Below are 17266 nucleotides of genomic sequence, written 5' to 3' on the forward strand. Positions count from 1 at the left end.
TAGGGGTGCCTGGATGGCTCAGTCAGTTGAGTGTCTGACTTCATCTCAGGTCATGATCTCAGGGTTCCTGGGTTGGAGCCTTGCCTCAGGCTCTGTGCTGACAGCTCAGACCTGTAGCCTGCTTTGGATTCTGTGTCTCCTTCTCTGTCTGCCCCTCCCTGGCTCATGCTCTGTCTCTATCACTCTCAAAAATAAATAAACATTTTAAAAAATAAATAAAATAAAAGAGCAATCTATGCTTCTGCTATAAGACAACTGAGGACCTTTTCATGGGTGTAAGTATCAGCAAGTACACTTTTTCCCCCCACTAACAAATATTTACAGTTATTATGGGATGAAAAAGTATATATTCCTTGTCTTATATGCATCTAATAGACCCATCTGATCCTAGGCATAGTTTTATCTGGTACACTTAGGACAGTCCATCCTGGAAGAAACAACCAGAGGAACTTCCTATTCCCAGCTAATGAGAAAACATCTCCATCAAAAAGTTTTATCTGAACTCCAAAATAAAAATCCATGAAATAATTAAATCCATGAATTTCAGGTAGCCTCTGAGGAGTCATAATTTATTTGTGGCAACCATGCCTATTAGTATCTGCCTGCTAATTGGACTGGCTCCTGTTAGCTAATTGTATTAGCCCTTATCAAATATTTAACCAGACTGCCCCCCCCTTTTTTTCTTATCAGACCTACTCTATTACCTTTGATTTGATGCTCTAAAATGTCTATACAAATAATTCAGTTACAAATTTAGGTTAAAAAATCTAGCCCCAGTAAGACACTGTGACCTTCCATTCTCATTAAGTTTTTAAGGAATCTTTAGATGATAGTCTTGAAGACTGAAAGTAAATCTAAAAGACCTGGATGCCACACAGCAGATCTGTATGGTTAGCCTTCATGCCTGGCACTGCTTCCATATAGGCCACTGAAAATATTCACCAGAACTCCTATATTTTCCAACTTCCACTCTGAGTATAAATCAAGACTATGGACAATCTTACCTAATCTAACAACCTCACTGACAGAGAACTATAGGAACTCCTGTAAAATCATCTGGTAGCAGACATAATTCTGGTCCTAAGGGAGCATTCATGCAGTGTTTAAAACCAAGTATTGTACATATGTTCTCTAAAGCCTCCCTGATGGCTGTGACAACACCAAAAATATTCAGATCATACCAGAAGGTTTGTCTGATTCCACTTCATTCTTACTCTGGCTTCTAAGGATGCCAATGTTCAGAATCCTCTCAACTGGCTTTCTTCCAAACTAAAACCTTCTTTTTTTCTTCTTCTCCTCCTCCTCCTTCCTGTCCTCCTCCTCCTCTTCTTCTATGCTTTAATAGTTTATTTTGAAGGACATTCTATTTTATTTATTTATTTATTTATTTATTTATTTATTTTTTATTGAGAGAGAGAGAGAAATAGAGAACATGAACAGGGGAGGGGCAGAGAGAGAGGGAGACACAGAATCCAAAACAGGCTCCAGACTCTGAGCTGTCAGCATAGAGGCTGACGTGGGGCTTGAACTCTTGAACCCCGATATCATGCTGTGAGCAGAAGTCAGACTCTTAATGACTGAGCCACCCAGGTGCCTCTTGAAGGTCATTTTAAAAGCAAAGTTAAAGACAATCTGATCAAAAATTGCACAGAATACACTCATTAAATAAATGTGATGATTAAATACAAATAAGGGAAATGTTTTTTTTCCTGCAATTCTGGAAATAAGTTCTGTTGTTCTGAAGGTTTTTATACTTAAAAACAAACAAACAAACAAACAACAAAAACGAAAAACAAAATCCAAGGCGGGGATGGGGGAATCGTGGCAATTAAAGCTGCCTGTTAATCACGTAAATCTGCAGTGGAAACCAATTTTTTTCTGTTCTTCCCAATAAATCAGTTTCGATCTTCAAACTGTGTCTTGTTTTTGTTTAAAGGTAAGATGGTAGAAACCCAATGGGATTTGGTGGCTTTTTGTAAGCACAGCAAGTCCCTATAATAAAATAGGCACAACTGTCTGACCCACATAGGCACGAGTTGGCAAAGAATGGAGATCCACTATCTGTTTTGATGACTTTTCTGCATTCATATTCTCATCGTCTACTATCTCCTTGACATGGTTGGTGAGACCACACCCAGAGTGAGGGTTTACATACCTTGCGTCTGTGTCTCCAGCATCTGCTCTGGCTCCCTGGCGGACCCTGCAAGTCACAATCCCCGGAAACCAGTCTTCGCACCCAAGCCGCTCATTCTTCACAGCCCTGCACCACGCCACCAGCTCCCAGCACAAACCGGTTTTACTCGTTTTATTATATTCCTAAGGCATACCACTCATCAAATGCTGGATCTCCAAGCTCTCCATAATTGTTAGGTTGACAACATACACAATAAATCATACAGCTATTTTTTTTTTTAAAGCCAGCAAGAGTGTGTGTCCAACCCGTTGTGAAAACCACCTTGAGAACGTCAACTTCACAATAACTATTCCATCTCTAATAGTTTTTAAAGATGAACTTTGTCTCTCTTAAACAACAGAGAGGACCGACCAGTTGCCCATTACTTGGCCACTGACTTGGCTTGAACAACCTTCAGTCAGGCTTCTCTCCTCTCACAGTCCTCTCGGTTGTGGCTCCTCCCACCCCAAGTTTAAGTAAACTCTAAGGTGTAGAACAATCACTTATTACAAGAATCATGTGCACAGCATGAATTATTTCTTGTTAAACTTCCTCAGTGATTTTGTGTGCAAACCCCCACTTACTCATTTTTTCCCTCAAAGTCCCAGCTAGCATCCCCCTTTCCCTATAAAAGTCTCTCCCCCACAGTTTTTTTTTTGTTTGTTTGTTTGTTTCATTTTGAGACGCCTGCAGATCCTCAGATCAGAGCATCTTCTTTGTTACAATAGTCTTTTTGTATAAAATTTGTCCTCACATAAGTCCAGATTCGATTTTGCTTAACAATATTATGGACATTAAGAACATTAACAAATCTCCAGAGACTTCTAATATATTCTGTAAAGTGTTTAATCCCCCCAAAATTTACAGTAATAAATTTCTATTCACAAATATCCCTTTAGTTTGATTTTTTTCCATTTAGCTATTTATAATAACAGAATCCAATTAAAAAATGAACACATCAAATAAAATTATTTATAGCATTCTTATAGTGTGAAAGAACAAAGCTTTATAATCTTTGAGGTACTTCTAGCAAATCTGAAATAATTTCAGGTGTAAGAGACTTTGCAAATCTTCATTTATCTATTTATTTATTCTTATTTAAAAGCTGATTCTAAAAGGCAACGAACAGAATTTCAGAGTGATTTGATCATATGATTAGATAAAATCATGGATACCTGATCAATATATTTTGCCTATTTAAAGTTACAATATATAATTTTGAAATAAACATAGAAGACAACACATAATACTGTTGCCAGAAATATCAACTTTTCACCATGAGGAAATTTGTGTGCTTGCAGACATGTGTGTGTGTTTTCTGGGTTGGTTTTATAATCACCGACATTATAAAAACAACACAAATCACGGTACCTGTAAAAATTTCAAGCACCTGAGGAAATAATGGGGAAAGAGATGTTCTTAGCTATAAATATCCCATGAGGAGCACTTGTGAATTAATATGTTTCATTTGTTCTAGAAGGTAGGTCTTTTAAGCATTTCAGTTGAACCCCCAACACTCTTTATATATATATATATAATATCGTATATTAATAATATTATACATATTATATGTATATATATTAAATAAATATATATGAAATTTGTATGAAATTTGTTTGTATGAAATTATAAATGCTTCTCTCTGTGATATACAAATATAAAATGCGTGTCAAAGATTTTATTAAACTCATTATGCAATGAGGAAACCAGTAGGATGATAAGGCTAGTTCAAAAAAGATATTGAAGACTTGAGATTTATTTATTAATTTTTAAAAGTTTATTTATTCTATTTTGAGATAGAGAGAGTGATAGTGGGGGAGAGGCAGAGAGAGAGGGAGAGAGAGAGAATTCTAAGCAGGCTCCACGCTCAGCTTAGAGCCTGATGGAAGGCTCAAACTGATGAACCATGAGATCATGACCTAAACCAAAATCAAGAGTCAGACACCTAACTAAATGAGCCATCCAGGTGGCCCAGGGCTGAAGATTTAAGCATTCTGTCATGTTAATAATGAAATAAATTTCCTAATTGACAAATCTCCTCAATATCCAATAAGAAAATAAATATGTAATCTATGTGGTTATACCTTCTACTGTACAAACATTTATAAATTAACCTGTAATTTTAGAATATTTTGCCTATACTTGTCAAATGCATTATCCTAGAAAATTAATTCTTCACTGACTATTAAGCAATGACATAAAAAGAATATTCAGGCATCATCATGTTTCATTTCCTAGTTTTTGTTAATATTTCTTTTTTTTTAATTTTTTTAAATGTTTATTTATATTTGACACACACACAGAGAGAGAGAGAGAGAGAGAGAGAGAGAGAGAGAGAGTGAGCAGGGGAGGGGCAAAGAGAGGGAGACACAGAATCCGAAGCAGGCTCCAGGCTCTGAGCTGTCAGCACAAAGCCTAATGTGGGGCTTGAACTCATGAGCCATGAGATCATGACTTGAGCCGAAGTCAGACACTCAACTGACTGAGCCACCCAGACACCCCTGTTAATATTTCTTAATATCACTTGCTTATAAATGAAAGCCTGACATTTCTACTGTTTTTGCTGGTTGCTTTTATGTCCACCTACTAATGATTCCACCATTTTAGAGTCACCTCCTCTTAAAGGTATTTGTAAGCATTTCCTATACCCTGAGCTTAAGACAATCATACGAACCCATCTCTTCATGATCTTGGTATCTTTTATGTCCATCTTCTTTAAATCCAGCTGTTGTAGATGATTTACATCTCCCCATTTTTTTTCTGGGATAATTTTTCATCCAATTTTGTTGAAGATGTCTCTCTTCTGATGTTCTGTTATTGTTCTCATTATGGATGGTGGTTTTGTTTTATTTTGTTTGGTATGTTTTTTGTTTTTTGTTTTTTTTTTTTTTTTTTTTTTTTTTTCCCTTCTGATATCTACTTGTTCTTTTGTTTTGTTCCTGTAAGAGGAATTAGAGAGTCTATTTATGTTACCATCATTATCTTTCCTGGCCTATTGCTTTAATATATTTCACATATTTAGGGTTTTCATACAAGAGATATTTGGAGAGATAATTTCCTCTTCTTTACCCTAAATAAGGGAAAAATATTTTTGAGGTTTCAAAAGGACAATTTACGTACTATGAGAACTTGTAAGCTAGTAACATATTTTAATCATTTTATCCAAGAAGTATTTATTAAATACCTATTGATAAATACTTTTTAAAAGGTCATCTGATTTCTTACAGATTTTTATGAATTCCATTGGTAAGTATGCTAAGCTGACTGAAATCAAATTAACCAATAGGTCCATAAAATTCATGTTTGTTGAAGAAATCTCACAAAATATAGAGTAACTGAGAATGCTGGTCACAAAGAATAATAGTAGCATTTTCCATTTTGTTACTCCTATAAAAATCTGTCCCAAAGAAAAATCTTATTTACATAAAGCCTTACAATCAAAATATGTAAAATTTGGCCTATTATGATGATGAAAATAATTTTCTGCAAGAATCTTGTAAATAACATTGAAATAAGTATATTTCATATTCATATTTATTTATAACATTTTAGTAATGTTACATACCACTGATGAACTGTAGTGCTATATCTTTCTTAGCAATTTGCTATCCTGACGGCTTAAATACCTCACCAACTTAAAAAATAATTTTAAAATAGTGAAAATAAGTATATTCTATGATAATAGAGGCTTCCTAAATAAATAAGATCTGTCTAATGACTAATCAGTACCTTCCACATGTCTATAAAATAAATATTTGTGAACACCATTAAACTAATTTTCTTCCCCAAAGAAATTGTTTAAATACTGATAAGTTTGATACAGAGCCAACTACCACTTGTCTAAATCAAATTGAATATCAACTAGCCACAAAATTATCTCATTTAATTAACTACATTAATTAAATGAAATTTTACATTTTCTCTTCACTTCCAGAACAATTTCTAACAATCTCCACATGAAAATCTCTAAATGTTATTGTACTTTTTGCTATTTCCATTTGAATGTGCTGCTTCAAGGGACCAAAGTTGGATTTCTATCTATGAAATGAGGGCCATTTATACCTTCACATGTAGTACTTGCTTTCTTGTTATTATAGGCACTCTTAAGATACATTTCTCTGTTTTTATTTTTTGAATTTAAAAATACTGATAGAGCACCCATTTGTCTTAAGACATCTGTAACTCACAAGGAAAATTAACACTTATTTTCAATAAGTGATATTCCTAGACTCTAATGAAATTCTGTGTCTTAAGCAACCTCAGCAAACATTTAGCTTGTCCCAATAGCTCATAATGTTTGAAGAGATATCCAAGATATTTGTTATGTGACTGATATATTTGAAGACTAGATTAATCACAAATCTTTAGTGTAAGAAAAGCTTAGTTAAATATATTTTATGTTATGTTCAAGATAGTGTCATCTAATAAATAATATGTAACCACAAATACACCAATAACTTGTACAAAGAGTCTGTAGAAATGGTGAGCCCAGTGCAATATACAAACTAACCAAGATCCATATAGATCCATTGGGCAAATTTGAAAATGCTGCATTCTTGATTTATTATAATCTAATCCTTCTTTCTGCATAGGTCATAAGCGGGGCTGGCTAGCTTGCATCTCTGGATGCAATGATACTGCCAGCAGCATTATCTCTTTTTCCAAGTACTAAAAGTCAAAATTAAAAACTAAAAGTTTTCGATCTAGACCAAAAAGCATGACTTTTGATGATAAAATACTCATATATTTTTGTCCTGTACTTAAAACATTTCCTTAGCAATAAGCATTACTTGAAGTGCTTTTAAAATGATTTATACAGATTATTAACTTCTGTATCAGAGGTTGTTAACAGAAAATATTGGAAAAGTTAGCACACAATAATGAAGTATATTTTCATTTATTTTTTTCTGTTTATAAGAAGTAGTGGTTTTTCACAGTATTTGTGTCATTGTTCATATCTGATAAAGGCTAATATTTTTGTAAATTTTATTTGCTTTATTTAATTTCTTGCCAATTCCAAGACTGGAGGGAGTAGTCTAAATATAAGTGATTTCATTCTGCAGTATATCCATGTATCTCATTATTATTCTGTCAAGCATTTAGCTAAGCTACACCATGCTATTGCTGGCTTGGCATACATTTTGTTTGATCAAACTGCCAGCAGGGGCCTCATGTGAGCACATGCCCTAGATAGCACCCCACAAAGTCACAAGTAAATGTAAGTCCCTGATAAGACTTCCCCAAAGGCCCTTGTGATGAACACTCTCCTGTGTCTCCCAGACAGAGCCTTTCCCCTTGTGTGCCCCTTATATAAGACCCTGTGGAGTTTAGATTTTTTGGGGGGGGTTTGAATTGATTAATCTGGTCTTAGCCTGGGAACTCCAAAGCATCCAACTTAAGGACCCTAATAAAAGGATGTGCCTCATGTCCTTCTTTCTGTCTGCCTGTATCATGCCTTGACCTCCTCACGTGACCCCTCAAGGTGTGCTGTGTACTTCCTCCAGGACCTTTGAGTAATAAACTTCTTTCAATTCCTTTGTGGCTTCTTCTTAAACCCCATGGTTCACCATGTGACACCCAGGTTCGACTTAACAAAGGGCAATTTATTAAAGCCACAACAATGTTGTACACCTTAAACTTAATACTATATGGCAATTATATATTGATAAAGATGGGAAAAAATAAATTAAATAAATAAATGTGTTTTAATTCCATTCTTTCAAAAATATATAGCATTATTTCTATATGTTAATAAGTAAAAGTAATAGTAAAGATAAGTAATATTCATTGAAGCCTAATAATATATCAGAACTTGTACTTTATGCTTACAATTTTAGAATTCAACTTGTACACAATGCAAAGTAGAATTATACACTCCTCCACAGTTTACAAATGAGAAAGCTGAGTTTTCTAAATGTTACATAACTCATAAAAGTAGTTAGGAATGCTTTGTTGTGGTAAACTTTCAGTTTTATTCTAATTTGAAAATGTTATATCTGGCAACCTAACTTCATTTTTAAACCTCCTAAATGAGACTATACGAGATAGAATTGTAGAATAAAGAATATTTTTCCTTGGAAATTTAAAATCTTTATTCGTTTTTCCAGTATTTGTTGATAATGAGAAGCCAAGTATAATTACATTTGTTTTCTGAATTTAGCTAGATAAGTTATATAATAAATATATTTCCTCAACATTTTAGTTATTATTGATTTTTCTAGCATATTATTGTTGATGAAAAGTTATCTTTCAGTCCAATGTTCTTTTTTCATATTAATACACATTGGTTTTTTTGAATATCTTTTAGAGCATTTATTTTTTCCTTTATGTTTTGCAGTTTTAGCAGAATGTTTCTGTATATTCAGCACAATATTCATGTTTCCTTATATAAAAACGTATGTATTTTATGGCACCTGGGTGGCTCAGTCAGTTAAGCATCTGGCTTCAGCTCAGATCATGATGTCATGATTCAGGAGTTTGAGCCCTGCTTTGAAATCTGCTTATAGCTCAGAGCCGAGAGCCTGCTTCATATTGTCTCCCTCTCTCTGCCCTTCTTTCACTTGTGCTCTCTCTCAAAAATAAATAAACATTAAAAAAACATTTTTAAAAACTTATGTGTTATTTCCAGTTATAAAAAAGTATTAACTATTTTGTCTTTGGATAGAGCCTCATATATACTATCAGTATTCTAGAATATTCCACATAGACTTTGTTGGAACTCCTTATTTTATTCCACATGCACTTAATTTCTTGCCGTTCAATTTAATCTCTGGATTTTTTGTTATTGTATCATGGTTATTCCCTTCTATAAATCTTGTGATAGTTGTTTTACCTTAATTTCTATTACAGAATATTAATTTTAAAAGAAAACACAGGACATACATATAATGGACTTAGAAATAACAAAATGAACACCTAGGACCCACAGTTCCAAGAAAGAGATGCGTATGTTCTTTAATTCTTAGATAACAATGCTCTGTGTATGTATATTAGATCAAGTTTATTAATTTCTATTCAAAATGCCTTTATCCCTTCTGATAGTTTCTGTTTGTCTATCAGTTACAGCTATATATAATTTCTGGTGATTTTACTAAATTCATACCAAGTTAAACTTGTTACATATTCTTGGTGAATTGAAACTTTTTTCTTTTGAAATGACGTACTGGTTAAGTTTTGCTTTAATTTCTATTTTATCTTATCATTATGTAGTTACCTCAGCGTTTCTATATGTTTATATATATATTGGAAAGAGCGCTTTTTAATTGTGATTGTTTCTTGTTTTTTCTTTTTTGTGTAATCTGTCTGTAGTCTTTTCCTCTGCTTTCTTTCTTAAGATTGATAATTCCACAATTACTATACCACATTCCTTTCTGTCAACTTAGAAGCTATATTTCTTTTATTGTTTTTTCTAGCAGTAGCTAGGAAATTACCAAAATCTCCTGACACCCTCATTCCTCTCCTTACTTACCAAAATCTCCTGACACCCTCATTCCTCTCACAGATAATAAAAGGAGTTTAATAATGTTAATTCCATTCATCTTCATCCCAAATGTTTTTCTATTCTTGTCATGTGTGAGGGTTACTTTTAGATGTCAGCTCGACAGAGCTAAGGAATGTCCACGTAGCTGGTAAAATGTTATTTCTGGGTATGTTTGTGAGAGTGTTTCTGAGAGAGATCAGTATTTGTATCAGTAGACTGAGCAAAGAAGATCACCCTCACCAATGTGGCACCCATTATTGAGAACCCAAATAGGAAAAGGCCAAGAAAGGGAGAAATTCTCTCTCTCTCTCTCTCTCTCTCTCTCTCTCTCTCTCACTCTCTCTCTCTCTCAGATGTCCATTTCCTCCTGCCATGTAACATTGGAGCTCCTGGATCTCAGGCCTTCAGACTTAAACTGAATTACACCGGAGGCTTCTCTGGTTCTCCAGTTTGCAGGCAGCAGATTGTGGCACTTCTTGGCCTCCATAGCTATGTGAGCCAATTTCTATAATAAATCTCCTCTCTCTCGTTATATATCTTATCGGTTCTGTTTCTCTGGAAAACACTAACCAATACAGTATGCAATTTTATTTATTATCCATAAAATGTTTGACCCCAAAGGATATTATTATTGCTTGGTAGAATCAATATTCACATTTGCATTTTTATATTTACTGCTCTTCATTTATTTTTACATCACTAATACTTCATCTGAAAATAGTTCTTTCTGCCTGAACTTGGTGAACACTTTCAGAATGGCCTTTAGCTTAGGTCTGCTGGTAGTGCATTCTTTCTTTTAGGTTGCTAGAAAATATCTTTGACTGGTGTGAATTCCAGAAGTGTATATTTTTTTTCCTTGTCAATTATCAAATGTTTATGTATTTAGTATTTTAAACATAGTCCACTATCCTGTGGCTTTAATTACTTCTGATGAAAAGTCAGCTATTTGTTTAAATTTTGCCATTAAAACATAGCGTCTCTTTTTTGCCCTCTAGCTCATTTATGATTTACTTCCTTTTTTCTTTAGATTTCTATGATTTCACTATGATGTAATTGGTTGTGATTTTCTTTATGACTTATTTGGGGCTATTGAGCATTTTTAAACTATGAATTGATGACTTTTAACTGCTTTGGAAAATTATTACCTATTAACTACTCAAATTGTTTTAAATTTCTTTTACTCCATAACCTCTTACTTTTCTTACTAGGTCTCCAATTAAGTATTTGTTAAACTCTACCTCCTATATCTCTTTTCTACTAGTCTGAACTTTTCCTTTTTTTTAAGTTTATTTATTTATTTTTAGAAAGAGAGTGTACACACAAATGCGTGAGCAAAAAGGGTGGAGGGTTAGGGAGAAGGAAAGAGAGAATCCCAAGCAGGCTCCATGCTGTCGATACAGAGCCTGATGCGGGGTTCTATCTCATGAAGTGTGAGATCATTACTGGAGTTGAAATCAAGAGGTGGACACGTAACTGACTGAGCCACACAGGTGCCCTCCCATCTTTTTAAACTTTGCATTCCACTTCTGTATCACTTATTTTGACTTATTTTCCTGGCAATTAATTCCCCCTCCTATGTGTTTAAACTGTTAAATGCATTCACTGAATTGTTAATTATAATTTCTGTGTTTATCAGGTTTTATCATTTTTCTTGGCTTTTGTTTTTGTCTGACACTTAGATGTCACTATGTTTTTTTTAATTTTCAATTATCTTATGAATATTTCAAGATTAGCTACAATCTCCTTGTAATATTAAGCATAGATTTATAAGTCTATCTTTCATTATTTGGGTGCCTAGAATTGATTATGTGCTAAACATTTTATTTGAAACAACTTGTTTTTAGAAATTATTCGAAAACTAGCATGAAGCTTTATTCCTTCAGAAATGATTCTTTCTGATTCTTCTGAATCCTTCAGAAATGATTATATATAAAATATAGAAAACTAAAATCATTGGTATTATTGTATTACCTTATCCAATTCCAAAGCATAAGTTTCTCCAGACAACCCATGTTTCTTAAAGCCTAAAGGCAGGTCATTTGAATGTTGGTTTTCAAACTCTTAATATTTTATTCTAATGTGTCTGCCTGTGATCCTCCAGTCTTTACATGACATGGTCTTTAACCATAGTAGATCTGTTTTATCCCCTAGCCTGAAGGGTTTTTAAACCTGCAGCTTCTTGGATGTCTCTACTTATTTGAGAATAATTCCCAAATAAGTAAAAGAATTTCCCAATTCTGAAAGGTTTTGGCTGTGCCAAAATCTTCTGGTTTCCACCTTTTTCATTTTGGGAATATTATTATTACTCTTAATTTTCTTAGTTTTCTTTAGCTGTTAGAATAATCCCCAATACCTGTGTGAGAAGTACTGGAAGTTGATATTCTTTTCTGGTTGTCCTTCTTGTCATTACCAATATTGAAACTTTTTATGTCTCTTTACTTATTCCTAATATTATTCATGTGTGCTTCTTTTTTCTGATCAGGCCAGACTTTTTATTATAGTTTCTTTGGTTTTATTCTGATCTTTTTATAATTTCTTAGAACACATTCTCAACCTTTTCATTTTTTACTTTCTTCTATTGTAACTGAAATAGGGCTGCAGATTTCTCTCAAATTATCCCTTTTGCTGCAACTCACTTTTTAACATTTTTACTAATTTATTCATCATCATTCAGTTTCTAGTGTTTTGAAAAATGTACCATGGCTTTTGAGTTATGATTTATTAATTTTTGACCTATGACTTATTACTAATGCTTTTTGGTATTTTATTACATTAATGCTAGTAATTTATTCTTATTTGTTATGAGTAATAATAGCCAATATTTATTTAGTACCTATATGGCTCAAAGTACATTATGTTTACTTTTCGCACTTAATCTTGGAAATAACCAGGTGGGAATAGATGAGATTGTTATATCTTCCTTTTCAAACAGCTTTGTGAAAGTTTAATTGACATGCAATATAGTACACATGTTTAAAGTGTAAAAGGTGATAAGATTTAGTATGATATATGCCCATGAAATAATTTCTGCACCGAAGGTAATGGACATATCCATAGCCATCAAAAGTGTTTTCCTTCTCTTGTGTAATCTATTCCTCTCAGCTCTCCAAATTTCCTACTCCTTCCCCACACCACCATTGATCTATTGTCACTAAAGATTTTAAGTTTACATTTTTTTTAATTTTATACAAATGGAATTAGGTGAAAGTACTCTTTGTTTTACTTTTTTACTTGATGTAATAATTTTGATATCCATTCATGTTGCTGTTCATATCAATAGTTTCTTTTCTATTGCTGTAGAGCATTGCATTGTATGGATATCCTAAAGATAGTTTATCCTTTCACTTGTTGCTATATGTTTTTATAATTTCTAGTTTTGTCTATTTCAAATAAAACTTCAACAAACATTAGCATTGAACTCTTTTCCATTAGCCCATAGATTTGTTTAGACAAATAATATCCAGAGGGCCTCACTATGCACTACTCCTTGAGATATTTGGAGAATTTAATCACATTAATCACACCGGATTAGGGGAACCACTTTATAGCAAAGAAAGTGTAATATTTATTTCAGGACTTTAGAATCTACTTTATATCCCATACTGCACCACCCTGAAATGACTAGCTGATAGAGTATTTGAACAATCTGCTGGAGATGTAGTTGATGTGTCCCACCACCTTCTCCTTGAGACAATAGTATACAAGGTTGAGGTACTGTCTTCCAAGCTTTAGTATACAAATTGAACTAAAGACCTCTATATGTCATTGTATGTCCAACAGGAAGAATATATGTCTGACATAAGTTTGATAATTAAATATGGAAGCTGGATTTACCTCCACTTATCATCATTCTCAATAACACATGGAAGTGTTTTGGCTTTCTTCTCTCACATACTAATGCTCTGCCAAGTTACAGCTCGTATTCCCCAAAGGGAACATTCTTTCACCAGGGATCACAAAAACTAAGCTAAAAATGATGGCTGCCACTCAGGCACTTTAGGTTACTGTGTCCAAGGACCAGTAGGCAAAGGCAGGAGTCAGCAGTTTGGCAAGTGTAATGAACTCTGATTATTTCCGAAGGGGATAGGGCTGCTGTTACACAATAAGGGCAGAGATGAGATGTATAGCTATCATCCAGATAATCCATTTTGGTGCCTGTTGGTACACACTTTCCCGGTCATGACTGTAAATGAACACCTTCATTAACCTCAGCTGAGAAGGACGTGGTGACCAGGGTCTCTACACTTAGGGAATGGGGATCTGGGTCATAACAGCAGAGGAATCACTGATACGGGCAAAGCAGAATCTAACTTGAATACAGTAGAGGAGAGAGATGATGAGTAGCCCACTGGATGGACTTTGGATGGACTTTGATCGGTACAGAGATATATTACCTAATTTACTTTTTAATTTTTTTTTTATGTTTTAATGTATTTTTGAGACAGAGAGAGAGAGAAAGTGAGCACAGGTGGGGGATGGGCAGAGAGAGAAGGAGATACAGAATCCGAAGCAGGCTCCAGGCTCTGAGCTGTCAGTACAGAGCCCGATGCAGGGCTTGAACCCACGAACCGTGAGATCATGACCTGAGCCAAAGTTGGATGCTTAACCGACTGAGCCACCGAGGCGCCCGAACTAAATCTGCTTTTGACACAGGACTTATTGCACAGTTGTCAGCAGACAGACTGTAGCTGTCAGTTTCTTTTTAATTACCTCAATTTATCTTAGTGCAGGCCATGTACAATGACTGACTGTGGTGCAGATTAAAAGGCTGGCCATCTGTGATGAGCCATATATACTCCTAAATTTTCTGTAAGATTGGCTGAGTTTTCATTTAGGCCTATTTTGCAGGCACACTTCTAACTTCCAAATCTACTTCTTCCATTTTCCTTTCCACAGGTGTTGATGCTCGATGAATAAATACCATGCATGCCACACTCCATCTAGGCATCTACTTGTGGAGAGCTCAGCCTACAAAAGTGTTCATAATGAAATCAGCTTCTGCTGCTTTTTGTCGGCAGTCTCCCACATAATAGTACTAATATTATATATAGTGCAAACAGACACGCAAACAAATCTCAGCTTCCCCTAATGCATACCTACATTAACATAACTTATTAATTCATTATTCAAGTTTATTAGGGTTTTTACTGAACACAAGCCTAAATTAATTTGTGTAACTCCCCATCCTTAATCTACCCTTCCCCCCATTAAAATGGCATTCCTCATAAAAAAAGAGTGAGAAGGATTTACATTTTTCTCTCAGAATCCAAACATGAAGCGGTTCCTCAGGGGGTGAAAGTACATTAAAAAAGTGTGGGGGCTTGGGGCCTCTGGGTGGCTCAGTCACTTAAGCCTCTGACTTCAGCTTAGGTCACCATCTTGTGGTCCATGGGTTCAAGCCCCGCATCAGGCTCTGTGCTGACAGCTCGAGCCTGGGGCCTGCTTAGGATTCTGTGTCACCCTCTCTCTGCTCCTCCCCTGCTTGTACTCTGTCTCTCTCTCTCTCTCTCTCTCAAAAATAAATAAACATTAAAAAAAATTTTAAAGGTGTGGGGGCTTATTATTCATTAGCCCCTGAAACAATCATTGTATGCAGAAAGGAAAAAGTAGTGTTTGTCCTTATCACTAAAAATATAATGAGAACATAATATAACTCTAATGTACCTAAAATGTTAAAGAAAATGTTCTTTTCTGAAAATTATACTATCATATGCAACTTTAAGATTTTCTTATTCTTCACCAGATTACTTTCAAAAAACAACATATAAGTCAGTATTTGGTCATTTTAGCAAATGGTATAGTGATTATACGTCCAGGTTTTACTCTTTGGTAACAGTGAGATCAACTGAAAAACATAGTGTCACAAAATAACCTATAGGCACTGGTGGCCAAATACCTTCCCCCAAATCCTATTAATTATGAAAACTCATCCTAAAATGATTATTTAAAGATGAAGTGGTGGGGTAATAATAAGAGATATTTATGTATATTCACGTGATCTCAACACATTTAGATGAATTCTTGTCAGTATTTATATATAAAGGAACAGGTAATATTCGCAGATTCTGTTCATTCTCAGTCTTTCACAGTGTAACGAAATATAGGTACTATTTTGGAAATGATGCATTTTTTTGTGAAGTCAATAAAGAATGTGCCTAAGGGTAAAGGAACAGTTTGTATATCAAAACACCCTGGAGAGTTGTCTAGGCAATGAAGATATAAGCTTTAAAATTTATATTTTAAGTCAAGAAATAAAAATGGTATTACTTTGTACTTGTCTAGCACAGCTAGTGCTGGTGCAGAATAAAAGGTTGTAACTTTATTCTCCTGCAGTCGTGCACCACGCCGCCACATCTCCCGTAGAGTGTGCCATTTTTAAGAAATCAACCGCAGTTCGGTCACTCTATTGGTAACAAGAATGCCCATTTAGCATAAACAATAGCAACGTTTCCCCCCAAGGAAAGCAAAATTTTGTCACTTTTCCTGATCCATGCATCCGTATTACTTTTAAGAGATGAAACAAATTGTCCATCTTGAATGCTATATCTCTTATAGATTGTGTTAGTCATAGTATCAGCTATTATTTCAAAAATGCACTTAAGAATTTTAATTTGAACTTCAAAATATTAGTTGTTCATATTTTTATTTAGAAGAGTATCTCTTTTGCTGTTATGGGTCACAGGCCAATTTGATAATACAAATAAAGTTACAGAACCTGTAGCAAAAACATAAGTGAACTTATTAATAAATGTAACTTTTTTGACAGGAATATCATGGATATTCTAATAAGGGAAAAACATCAAAATATTCTTGAATCTTGTTCATGAAACTGTAATGGTTATAAGAGTGTTAACTGAAGGATACTTGAAATAGATTATAAAAGATAATCAACTCTCCGTGTGCTAAGCATTTATACGACATTCAATTAAAATTAAGTTATTATAATTATGGAGCAATCCTAACTGGTATTCAGTATAAGCATAATGATAAACAGTACTAATAACCATAGCTATTGAGCCCTTATTTGCCCTCTTTAAATGTTTTGCACTCTCATGTTGATGTCTTTACACTAACCTGGCAGAAATTGACTATTAATATTATATATAATTTAGTATTACATTAATACTTTCATTCTGATGTGATGTAAGAGAAGCTTAGCAATATTAACTTTTGTGTAAAGTCAAGAATTCCATAAAGTAGTAATACTCTATGTTTTGCATGGTATCAAACCTCTTGGCCTCAATAACCTAACTGTGAGAAATTTGAATGATCAAAATCTAACATTTTCATGAGAAAAAGTTGGCCTGGGATACACTCTAGTATGCCCGTATTCATTTTTTACTTTTTTTATACTCTATTTTCTTTTTAATTATACTGACTTTTGAACAATGAATAACATATTTACCATAAACTATAGATTATTCTCATTATCCCATATATTGTTTTTTAAAATTATTTTATTATAAAGATATTTTACAAATATTGGACTTAGATAGATGTATGAGGTAAAGAGGTAAGCTGAACACTCATATATATATACAACATACTGCTTGAGAATCAAAGCCTTTGACATTTCTGTCACTACACTGTCCTCATACAGGGAGGCAATCATT

The 17266-nt window shown here is 34.1% G+C and overlaps 1 pseudogene; it reads right to left on the bottom strand.

The window, feature by feature from the left end:
* Positions 1–1895: 1895 nt before the first annotated feature.
* LOC121035397 (protein dpy-30 homolog) lies at positions 1896–16007 on the bottom strand (annotated as a pseudogene).
* Between the last annotated feature and the right edge of the window lie 1259 nt (positions 16008–17266).

This window comes from Herpailurus yagouaroundi, unplaced genomic scaffold (genome assembly GCF_014898765.1).
Source record: "Herpailurus yagouaroundi ecotype Mexico unplaced genomic scaffold, PumYag 28, whole genome shotgun sequence".
NCBI classification, from domain to species: Eukaryota; Metazoa; Chordata; class Mammalia; order Carnivora; family Felidae; genus Herpailurus; species Herpailurus yagouaroundi.